The sequence below is a fragment of the Drosophila navojoa genome, chromosome 3, assembly GCF_054131105.1.
Source record: "Drosophila navojoa isolate 15081-1374.11 chromosome 3, UAZ_NAV_1.0, whole genome shotgun sequence".
Taxonomy (NCBI): domain Eukaryota; kingdom Metazoa; phylum Arthropoda; class Insecta; order Diptera; family Drosophilidae; genus Drosophila; species Drosophila navojoa.
In genome coordinates, this window is record NC_142891.1 from 7211329 (window position 1) to 7224476 (window position 13148).

A 13148-nucleotide genomic window follows, 5' to 3' on the forward strand; every position below is an offset into this window, starting at 1 on the left:
TAATAGCAGTATAATAGTTAAATCCTTACAGCGCAATAATACTATAATTATACTGCGATTAAACAATGAATGAATTGAATAGTAGTAGCAGAAGAATAGTAGTGAATGGGTAATATGACTGTACTTACTATAGCAGTTGTTGTTTGCATTGTGCGAGGTATTTCCCAGTTCCGACAACTCCTGCAGCACACCTCGTTCTATGTGATACAGCTATTATAATACTAGTATACTACAATTAAGGAATGTATATACAAGAAGAGCAGTAGAATTGAATTAGAGTAGTAGATATGGGATATTATCTCATTCTATCTCTATTTTATCCACTATTTCTGCACACCTCGTTCTAGATTGATATAACTCTTCTATTACTATTTACTATAATTAAGGAATTTAGAATTGAATAATAGTAGTAGAGGAGCAGTAATTGATAGGGGATATTATCTCAGTCTATCTCTGTCCTACCAAGCATCAGCCCAGTAAAATGTAGCTAACAGAGATCATATGTATTCCTGTAATCAATATAAAACTATATATATGAATATATTTATCTAGAACCTATTTAACAGTTTAAAAATTAGTTTGTTTTATATATATAAATTTGTTTGGCTCTTGTTTCTTTTTTTTTTTTTTTTTTTTTTTTTTTAAATAATTATTTTAAAAAAGTATACATAAAAAACCGAATATTATTGTTACTCACTCTATATATTCTATATATAAAATATTTGAAAGAATGTATTCTAAGTAAATACATACATGGAGTATATATTTCTCTAGATTGGTCAGATGCGAAATATTATTATTTATACAAAAATCTAGGTTACATATATATGCTTATTTGTTATTTAATGAAAATAATTGTGGCAGCATGGGCTACATGGTATTACATATATCAAAATCTCAAGTTCTATTGCCCCTCGCAGGAAAACAAGAAAAAGAAAAAGGGAGTGCGGAAACTCAAGAGCGCGTCCATAAGAAGTTATGTAATCTGCAATTGAAGGTGTTTGCTGCTAATGCACAGCAAACAATGAACATAAATTCTGGTCAAACTCGATTCGTATCATTTGTCTATTTAGGCCTTATGGCTTTATGGCTTTATGGCAGCTATGGCATCTATGGCCGATAAGTGCGCCTAACAAGCAGCCACTTGAGAGCAGAGCAGAGCACAGCAGAGCCAGAGAAGAACTCAATTATGCTGTGCGGCAGATACAATTGTATCTGAGAGATACGGCGCGCATAAAACTTGATTGATAGCATCATTTGCAAGAGGCAAGCCTCTGCTTTTTTTTGTTCTCTTCCTCTTTCTTTTTCTTTTTTCTTCCGTCTACCTCTTCCACTTTAGCTCTTTTGATTTACAGCGAGCGAGAGCGAGGGGCTTGAATTGAGGAAGTGGCTTTGCCACTTGGCAGACGTCGCAGATGCAACTCGGCAGCAAGTGCAACTGCAACTGCAGCAGCAGCAGCAACTGCAATTGCAACTGCGGCAGATGCGACGGCAGCCCCAACAATTTGCTTTGTTTACATTTGGAGCACGTTTGTGGCGGCAGCTGCTGACCGCTGCCCATTTACCAGCAGCCGGCAAGAGTTAAAGAGCGAGAGCGAGAGGGAGAGAGGGAGAGGGAGAGGGAGAGGGAGACAGCAGAGTGATGCTGCTGAGTTAGGGCTGCGTTTGTTATTACACAATTTGAAGCCGCCGTTGCAGCTGTAATTGGAGCATGCTGCGCTGCTCATTCCAGGCATAACTCAACGCCTCAACTCCACACACAGACACACATCAAATATGTATATATATGCATATGTATAATTATATACTCCATATACAACTATAACTGTGCTCCAAACATGCACCAGCTAGACTTTGCTTTTCATTTATTCTCTTCTTTGTTGTGTGTGCTTTTCACACGCTCATGTGAAAAGCGTGCTATGATACGATCCAGTTCTAAACAAATATTTAACTGTTTACCATTAACTTATCTAAAAACGAAGCAGACGAGGCAGAGTCTACTTCTGGTCTAGCTTAAGCTACGCTTTATCTTCACATACATACATAGTTTATCAATTTGGTATTCATTTCAAGTCATATTTTTTATTATTTTCTTAATTTGTTGACCTTTTCTAATTGGCAAAATCGCAGAGTTTTTAAGCACTTAATTACTTTGCCATAAATTCGTTTCATAATTAGCCAAAAGACAACAGCAAAAAATGAAAACAAATTCAAAATTTGTTTCCGCATAATTCGCAAAAAGAAAAAAGTTTTTCCTCCTGTCAACACATCGATTCATCAAAGTCATCAAATATTGTCATAACAGACCATTATCCAATGTCAATACCGTTTTTTATGCTGCATAAGCACATGTATAGAAACATGTATATATGCATATGTTTATATGAAATGTATATAAACATGTGTCTTGCCCAAGCGCAGCCTTCAAAATATGCTAACTAATACTTTACATTCTTTAAAAACTCAAGGAGCTTAAGATCTTTTATTACCAAATTTAGTATATTCTTTTAATGCTTTTTTGCCGTTTCGCTTCGATTGGCATATCAAAAATTATATTTTGTTACATAAATGTTGTTTCTTTGTGGATTTTCACTTTCATTATAAACTGTTTTTTCTTGGTTTTGATGTAATTAATTTGTCGCATTTGTTGTTGGCTCGAACAAATAAATTATAGCTAAATATAATGACCATGTTGCCAGCAAATTACATTTGGCATTTGACTTTCATTTTGCTGTTCGTGTGTAGCACCATAGTTAAAGCGTTTTTTATCTTAGCCATTTTTTGTTTGCTTTATGGCTATAAATTTCATGGCAAGTCCATAAGAGTCTTTAACCCATAAACGGCTAGAAACGTGCGCATAATAACTAAAGTTCTAAGAACATTTATAATTTTTTAATGCGCTTGCAAGCAACATGTTGCTAATGCATGTCGCTGGATACATTTCCACTTCAGACACACACACACAACAAAACCACTTGTGTTTATCCAAGCCCATCCGGCGCTTCAATGCATTTCTGTTCTCTCCCGCTCTTACTCAGTCTCTCTTTGCAATTACCCATCCCAAACGAAAAACAAAACCCACATGCTGAACGCAACTTCACTTCTAATTGGAAACTCGTTTTGTTGCGCGCTGCCTACTCGAAATGAGCAGCGCAGCAAGTGGAACTAGTTCGCCCAGACAGCGTCGCCCACAGCTCAGCAGCAAAACTTCAAAATCAACCCACACATGCACACACGCTCACCTACGTGTTGAGAGAGCGAGCAGCAACATCTGCTTTGCACCCACGCTGCGCTGGCTGGCTAGCAAAATGAGTGAGTGAAAAGGTAAATGAAAAGAGCGTGAGCGTGAGCGCGAGAGCGAGAGTATATGCTATGTTGCTAGCCATGCAGCACAATGTTGCGTGACAGCTAGAATGTTGCTAAGAGCACTGAGTGTGTTTCACAGTGTTATTATTTCATTGTATGTTATTTTTCTACAAAGTATAATAGTAATAATTAATAATTCTTAAATTCATTAGAGAGTGCTTTTATAATATAGCTATAATTCGCTCATTTTGCATTTGCTTTGCTCAGCATCAAATGTTGCAAGCACTTTGCCGGCTGTTGTTATTATGGTTGAGCTCAGGCACCTCGCTCGATCTCCGGCTCTGTGCAGGAGAGCGAGAGAGCCGGCACGCGAGAGTGTGTGTGTGAGCACTAGCAAGCAGTTCGTTCACTTGCTTATGGCTAGCCCTCGACGCTAGCAGCGCTACTCCATTCAGTTGTGCTCGCAACGTTGTTGAGTGCGGTTTATTCAAGCGGTCGGTTGTTCTTTTATATTGATCACGATAAGCGCTCTCATTGCCTCAAATGACTGTTGAGAATCTTATCAGCTTCTCTAGTGCGAAACAAAACTGAAAGTGCATTTTCGACAAAGTTTGATTTGACAACAACATAAAAATAAGTGATTTCAAAAAGCCGTCAAGGGGCTGTTGCACCTGTTTCCTGCCGCAATCGGAATCGATATCATATAGCATAATGCGGCACGTACGCGCCTTTGGCTACGCATAAAAATGTGAAGTGCATAACAAAAGAAGAAACATAAGAGAAAAAGAAAGAAAAAATATAAACCATAAATTAAAAAAAAAAAACCTACAACTACAATAAACGGCCTTGTGAATTTTCTTAGTGTATTTACAATCCATCAAAATTGTTTTTGGGATTACACACACACACATACATACACACTTTGGATTATCCCAAAAAAGATCTGAACTTGATTGAACTTTTGAAAGGTAAGTTTTTGGCATTTGGAGCATTCCAGCTGTTAAATGTTCTTAAGTGATCTTGGGCTCTAGTTGATGCTGCGGCTGTTGCTTCTGCTTGAAGTAACCCAGTTTTTGGTTTTGTTTCTCTCAATTGATTTATTGCGATAATTCACTTTAGCTTTGGGTTTCCGCTAGAAAGTCTTGCATCTGTCCGTATTTCTTTTTTTTTTTTTTAGATCTTTTCAGACTCGTTTTCTTATTTTTGATCTGGTTTTTCTTTTCGTTTCATTTGGCGAAAGTTTAGAATTTTCACTAATCAAATTCGAGCTGAAATTTCTAATTGACTTGAGATGGAAATTTCTAGTTGGCTTTCAGCTTTCCAGAGTTGATTGAACCGGCCAAACGGTACTTCTCCGAGCGACTCATTTCCGTTTCCCTGCATCATCCTCGCATATCTGAGGTTATCATTAGAATGCAACAATTTCGCGCGCTGTTATAAATGTTTGCTAAGTGTTTGTCATTGTCGCTGTCAGTGGATGGGAATGATGTGTTCATTACGCTACTCCAGTAATACATATTAATGGCCCTTCAGGGCCACACACAAAGCGCTCGGCAAAGACCTTCCCAGCAATTTACAAAAACAAAGAAAAATGCTGAAATATTTTTGATATGTAAATTTAACTATGATTTTTGTTGTAGTTTTTTCGTTTTTTTAGTTTTTTGTTTTTGTCTCTCTTATACCATAATGAATCCCTCCGCTAATTAGCTGCGACTCGAATGTTTATGAATGACATAAAACTTGATTTCCCGCAGTGTTTTCGATAATGACAAAATATGTAGTTTATATCAAATCTTCTCTGTATATCGAATGCTTCAATCGCATCGCGTCAAATTCAAAATGCGTAACTCGTAACGGATTTCCTCTCAAGTATGTGGACTTATTTATTTAACATAACAGATATATTATTTTCACACGCTTAATATTCCATTTGCATTCGCTCATTAGCTGAAACAAATGTCAAAGTTGTTCTTATCGAGCTCATCTAAATCATTTGCCAAACTTTTGCTTTTCAACAAATTTCCCATGGACTTGTTCATTATTCATCCATAGAAGAAACAAGAGGCAACAACAAAAAAATATTCAGAGCTCATCCACTTAGGCAAATGCCTAATTAACGACAAATCTGATTTTTGGCCAAACTTCTTAATGGCAGCGAGTCGAGGCGAGAGCGAGAGAGAGACATGAGTCTAGATGAGATACCCTAGATAAAGACAGATATATGAGCTGCATTCAACATGCCAGCCTATATAGCCCATTCCTATATGCCATCAAGAGGCAGCAGAATATTTGTCTTAATGAACCGAATTGAAGTGCGTCTAGGCCGAATAACAGTTTGTCTAAGCTCTTGGGCAGCTAATTTGCCAGCTCATAATGACAGATATGCAGTTAATAATGATATATGTATATATGGTATATATATTACATATGTCTGCTTGATTACCTTGAAAGTTCACTTCACCTGGCTTGATTATGAAATTTTCACTAAAAACTTGACAACTTAATTGCTGCAACTTGTTGTTGTTGTTGTTGTTGTTACTTGATTTTCTCTTCAGTTGCTAAAGTTCGTCCACCGGACCGAACATCGATTGTTAACTGACATTGAATTAATTTCCTGTCTGTGATTTTTCACTTGAACAACTGTTGAGGAAAATGTGAAAACTGCGAGACATTCGAGGATTATAAAATGCAGCTCACGTTGCGCGCAGCGTTTAGTTGAATAGCTCTCCTGCTCGCTCCTGCTAGCATTATTTGGCTAATTAAAAATCAGGAAATGCACCCGAACAATGGGCCCACAGCAGGCGAGTTACCCTCGCTGCTACGTGAGTTTTACCTGTTGAGTTTTACCTCTGAGCTACTGTCAAGTGCGGTTTGTTACGGTTTAGCGCCCTCCCCCGCTCCGGGGCTGCCGTCTAGGTCCAGGTAGGCGAACTGTTTAAGCGTGGCTTAGCGAAACGTGTTGTCTAGCTTAAGGATATACGGCTCATTTGATTCAGATATTGCCAATGGGAAGCACGTAGTGGCGTAGCGAGTCTTTTATTAAGAAATTGTGCTGGAGCTGGATCTTTTAGCCTTTATAGAGTTATTGATTTGGATTGGGTTTTCCGTGTGGTTTTCTCGCTTATCGTGAACTGCAGATCGTGGGGAGCTGAAATTGATATGTAGGCTGCTGGGAGTTATATAGAGATGGAGGCTAGATAAGGGACGTAAAACAGGGCTGGGTGAGCTAGTCGAGAGTGTCTGACTAGCATATATCTCTTGAATTTTTGGTAATGAAACTAGGTATGGAAAATAAAATAAAATGAGCAGCTTGAGGGCGACAATGATAAGCAGGTATTGCATTTGTTATATAGAGGAAAGTACATTTAAGTCCATACAAATACATTTTAGAGATTAGATTTATGCTAGTGTTCAGATGTACAGCGTACTGATAGACAAATAGACGGATACCAGAGGGAACGATTGACGAATGGATGGATGTATGGACAGAGGAATGCTCTAGCCTCAGCTCATTCTACAGATCAAGGAATATATATACTTTTGCAGCTCTGCCACATTTCCTCAAACATTTTTACTAAAGAATTGTGCTCTAAATTCCCATTCTGTTGCTCTTAAAATGTCTTTAGTTTAACAGTTAATAATATTTGTATGTACATATTCTATATTCTATTTCCATAATCAATCAAGCTTTGCTCAAATGTTAGTTTTAGCTAAACTTTTACAGCTCTCTGACGTTTTTTATTTTCTATATTCTTGACTTTCAACTGACTACTTTTTTTTTTGTTTTTTTTTTTTTTGTTACGTACATTCCGGAAATTGTCCAATTACCATAAACGTTTGTAATAATATTCGATTTTCGTTTGTTTTTGTTGTTGTTGGTTTTTTTTTTATCGTTTCGTCTATTGTGTCTGGGAACTGCTGTTAGCGTAAAGCCACGCCCGCACATGGTACTAACAGCAGGCAGTAGACAATAGACAATTGTCAATTGCATTTGCATACATATGTATGTATGTATGTATGTATGTATGTGTCTGGCTCTGTCTGGCTCTTTGTCTCTCTGTCTCTGCCTCTGTCGCTGTCTCTGCCTGCCTTTAATGTGTGTGGAAATTGTTTTCATTTCGAGCCGGACTTTAAATAATATATTTTCAACTACGCCGACTACGCTCGGCCTCCTGCCCAAGCTCAAGTGTCATGAGCAAATTTTGAAAGTGATTTGCAATTCAATAAAATTTACAGCTAAATTTTCAAGTAGATTCGAATTGGGGTTTTTTTCTCTCACTTTAGATGTATATACAGCTATATAGATATATATGTATATGTATGTATATAATTTGTTTATATATCTGATTAGCATTTAGCTCGTTTTCAAAAATTCGCGCGAACTACGCTAAATTACTGCTAAATGCGCGCTTAGTCAGCGTAAATTTTTATACAAATATCGGCCATAATATGCATATCGAGATGTTTATTTATTTATTTGTATTTTTTTTTATTTTTTATTTTTTACTTTTTTGTTTCATGGCAACGCGTCAGCAGAAAAATGTTGGCGCTTTGTCGTCGACTGTTGTTGTTGTTGTTGCTTCTGTTTTTTGTTAACAATTAATTTAACAAACAAGTGAAAAAAAGGTAACCGAAAGTTATCGGTAAATTGTCTATTTGCTAACAACAACAACAACAACAGCAATGTGTTAAATGGCGTGCTATAAAACAATTATGGCGCTCTTTTTATGGCATATTATGTAGAAGTGTTAATCTGATCGAACGTGGCGCATAATCGCTTCAAGCACGAACTGTATATTTGATCTTGATAAAAAAAATACACATACAAAAATATATATAAAATTAGATTAAAATGAGCAAGTCTGATCGCTTGAAATGTGGGCTATGAAGATGTGCTATAAATAGAGATTTTATTTTCCATAAAATGGTAATTAGATTATAATTAAGAGTTATGATCCGTGCTCACGCTAGCTGATATTTGATATTTGAATAGGTTTTTTTTATAGAATGTCACCCATATATATTTGACTGTGACTATGACTAATCAATCGTAAAACTATGCCTCTGCGTTAGCTAGTTAGATTATTCATAAATATTCAAGCCAGCAGCAGAGCTTGCTATGAATTATTGATTCATCAATGTCGTGGAATTCCGGCTAAGCTCAAATTAGCTGGAAATTCTATAAAAAAAGACAAGGCAAGTAAAGTTAGTATCTAGTTTCTAATGCTCTTCGAATGTGCGTAATTTCCAAATAAAAATAATTCACTAAACACTGATTTCAATTAAGAATTTGTGTGAACTTTAAATTCTAGACCTCAAGTTAGTCTCTATTTTTAAAATTATTAACAAAAAAAAATTTATTTAGGTGATATTTTTTATAGAATATTGAGTGAGAACACGTTTTATGCACTATGCTTAAATTAGTTTATATAAAACTCTAAATATAAATAACTCTTTTGCCAACAAACATTTGGAACGTGTCTAGAGTTGGGTGAAGTGAAATTTAAAGTTAAATTAGCTAATAATGAGATAATTAACAACTTTTTTCGCTAAAAACTGTGAATGGCTGCAGTCAAAGGTTAGTTAACTAAATAAATATTAACGAAGCTTTTTGCTGTTATACGTGCTGTAAAACCAATTTTGATTCATGGCGAGAAAGTGGAGCTGAAAACTAAAATGATGATAGATTTTTAATTATATAAAAATTAAATACGTAATAGATTATAATAGATAAAATAGCAATATATGATATAGACATAAATGTGTCTTAATTATGATAATAAATATAAATATATCAGATGTTATTTGATTGAAAATGGTAAAATAAATATTTATTAAAATATATTATTAAAAAAAATAATAATAAAAAAAAATGTTAGGATTACATAGAAGTACATTATAACGATTTTTTCTACAATATTATATTTTGTAAATTATTATTATATTTTGTAAATGATTTTACAAAAACTAAATAACATTTTTTCCTTAGTCTCAACAGCAAAGAAAGTTGTAAATTGCTTAAAGTCTGAAGCGTCCAAGATATTGAGCTGTAGATTAAATTTGCTGATGGATCTCAGTACAACTCGAAATCTTTGCACTGTTTTGTGTCTTAAGTTTTGGCCAAGGTAAAGCGTAAGCTAAATAAAAAAAAAAAAAAAAAAAAAAAAAAAGAAAGACAAGCGATTGTTGAACACTTTCTAGATTAGTGCTTAAGCGAGACTCTTTAGCATTAATTGTTGTGTCTTTTGCCATCTTTAATGGCTAATCAACTGCAAACGTGAACTTTCATCTGTCAAATGCGACGCTTCTCGGCGATTCTCGGCGCTGTTCATTAGGGTCAAGAGCGAGTAGTCGCTGCTGCTGCTGCTGCTGCTTGGCTTTTGATTTGACCGCACATGAAACTTTCGTTGAGGCTCCAGCTTTAAATGCGATTAAAGCTTGGCTTTCTACATTACCTTAGCCGCCCTCACCTAGTGGCGAAGAAGTGAAGCAACACAAGATAAGAAAGACAACAACAGCAAAAAAAAAGCGAAAATTGTGCGACAAATTCTCACGCCCAACGGCTGCTCTCGAGCTGTAAATGTAAACCGCAAAATGTGAGCGAGGCGGAGCAGCTAGCTGCCGATTCCCATTCCGTGTTCCCAGCTGCAAATCCTGACTTGGCTAAGGCTAGGGTATCTCAGGGGCGGCGGGCTGTTGTTGCTGCCTTGTGGTATGTGTGGGGCTCTGTTGTTGCCTTGACTTTAATGCACTGTGGGAATGTGCCCAACGCACAACTTGATTGACTTGCAGTTTTTTTCCCTCTCCCCTCTCCCTCACTCACTCCCTCTCTGTCTCTCTTGGCCTGTCTCTCCTTTTGCTTGGATTCATTAACTGTTCAACTGCAGCAATGACTCTCACTCTCGTACTCGCTCCCCCGCGCCCCTCTCTTTCCTTCCCTCTCTCTCTCTCTCGTAATCGATATGCGTGCACCTTAACACCCGTTGTTCATTGTAAGGGTTAAGGCCGGAAGCGCCTCTGTTTAAAAGGCTATGTAAACGCCCAAAAAACAACCAAAAACCAAAGCAAATTCCATAAAACAAAAGCAAAAGGAAAAAAAGCTAAACTAAAAAAAGCTGATGTCCACTTGGCGCTCTATTTGAGCGTGATTAATTTCTGCACATCAGTCACTGCCAAGCGGCTAACTGCACAAACACTTGGCACAGACACAGCGCAGCTTGTAAAATACCAAAAGCAAAAAATAACAGACTGAAAAAAAAAATAAATAAAAAAAACAAGGATAAACGAACAAAAAATTGTATTTATACTAAACTCTGCGCAATCCCAACTGCATTTTTTTGCCAAGAGATCTTGAGAGTTTTAACAGGGCTTAAACATTTGGGCTTGCAACTGGAGCAAGGCAAAACCAAAGCATATGTTGAGAGATTTGGAACTTACATTTGTTTAATTTCATTTGCAATTAATACAAATTATCATTAATGAAATCAGCTACATTTATTTGACTGCATTTAATTTATAAATATTTGTTTTTTTATTTGCAATTTTTTTTAAATATTTGTTTTATTTAACTTTTGAATATTTTAAAAATTATGTATGTATTTATATAATAATTTAATTCACAATATATATATATATATATATATATATATATATATATATATATATATATATATATATATATATATATATATATATTTTATATTTATTTATATTTATTTATATTTTACTTAATTTATTTTATGGAATTTTATTTTTTAATAAATGTATACATATTTTTTACATTAATAAATTTACTTGAATTAATTATTCCTTTTTAATTTTATTTTATTTATTATTTATTAATTAATAATTTTTTGTTATTTAATTTAATATATATTTGTTGGACCTTTTGTTCGAATTATATTTTCATTATTATTAATATATTATTATTTTTGCGTTCTTTTTTGGCTAGTCTTGCAAATGATTTCAAACATTGCATCAGCGCACCTATTTATTATTTATTTTTTTATATTTATCTCAATAAATTTTATACATATTACACTACACAAAATCAAATAATAATAATAATAATTTATTATTTAATAGTAATTGATTGACAACTATTAATTATATTCAGCTATATTACATTGAATATATAATAATTTTTTTTTTAAATATATTATAAATATGGGAAATTCGACTGTAAGTAAAAATATAAAAATTTATATTTATTATAATTTTTAGATATAAACTTTTCAATTTTTAATTACAATTTAATTTTCGAAAATCTTCAGTATTTGCTTAAGTCTTCGAAGCTTCAGCATGCTAACAGAAACCGGTTCAGTTAGTGTATCTTGGCTTCGTTCTACCCAACGTGGACTTTGCATATTTCAGTTTATAGCTTCCTCTCGCACGCTTTGACAAATTAAACAACTTAAAGGCAGTTACTGCTGTTGCTGTTGTTGTTGTTGTTGTTGTTGTTGTTGCAGTCAAGTGACAAGTTGACGTCTTCTTCCTTGGCCCAACACATGATGACAGAGGCGTGAGATATACATATATAAATAGAGAGAGAGAAAGATAGAGGGAGAGGAAGCGAGTAAAGAGCAGGAAGCATATAAGGCAAGCTTTCCACGTTGGCCACAATCTTATGGGCCAAGCGCCCAGGCGACTTAATTGTGCGTTCACAAAACATTTTGGCATGAGCAGCGAACAAGTTGATATCAATTTTTTGCTGAAATATGTTTTTATCTTTATAAAAACTTAGCAAGAATTTTAATCTGGGCTCAAGGTTCGAGTTAAATGTAATAATAGCAATTGCAAACAATTGATAGCATTTGCCTTGAGCCACTGCACTGATGCTGCTGCTGCTGCTGTTGTTGTTGTTGTTGTTGCTGTTGCTGCTGCAGCTCTACATAATGACACATCATTCTTTACATTGAATTTTATCTGAAATGAGCTGCTTGAACTCCCACACTGCGGCCAGAAATAGTGCTCGAGCTCTATGGAATCTTAAAATAAAATGTAGAAAAAGCAACTTAATCGACAGCAAGAGAAATTAATTGTTGACGCTTAAGTGCAGCATATATCTATGCCTATACAAGCAGATATATTTATATATATATATACATATGTATATATGAATTTATGAACAGTTGCTATATCTTTTTTAATATGAGCTGCGACCCTTTTGCCAAGACTGAAAACTGTTTTCAGTTTTCCCCCTCGTGGCATAACTTCATTAAGTTGCGGCTGAGTTGTTTCAGGTCTTCTTCTTGGAATTCTTGCTCTTGTTTTTGTTTTTGTTCGTATTCCTCAGACACATATGTGGGCTCTCATTGTTGTTGTTCGAGTCTGTTGCAGTTGTGGTGGCTGCTCTTAGCATATCTTTTTATTTTGTGTTTCAAATACTTGAAATGCTTTATGATTTATTCGAACAAATATGCAATTTGTTGCTTTATCTACTCACACACACACACACACACACAGAGAGACACAGTCGTTGCAACCTTGTCTCTAATGGCAGCGCTTAGCTCTGGGAAAACTCACCCATTGAAATCACTTTTCCACACATTTTTCACATAATTAAAGGCAGCCGCCCAATTCGATACTAGATATTGCAGCATTTGTTGGCTTCCAGCTTTTGCCTTGTTGCAATCGCTTATTGACAGGTGAAACAATGCTCGCTGCCAGTTCCATAGAATTTTAGTTTACCTTTTGTAATTGTGTAAGCGAAAAAGAATCGAGAACAAAACAGCAACTTTGCTCTGAATTTATAATTTCCGCTGAATGCTGAAAGGTTTATGCGATTTTTACATAGATTTCTGCTGCTTCTTGTGCTTTTTTGTTTTTTAATATTTATGATG

The 13148-nt window shown here is 35.2% G+C and overlaps 1 protein-coding gene across 1 annotated transcript in view; it reads left to right on the forward strand.

The window, feature by feature from the left end:
- The first annotated feature begins 3741 nt into the window (after nucleotides 1–3741).
- The window catches only part of rau (RA domain-containing protein rau), a 30919-nt gene continuing 21512 nt past the window's right edge, over nucleotides 3742–13148 (forward strand). Inside the window, 1 exon segment of the mRNA XM_030389105.2 lies at nucleotides 3742–4274. The gene's annotated coding sequence lies outside the window, so the exon portion shown is untranslated.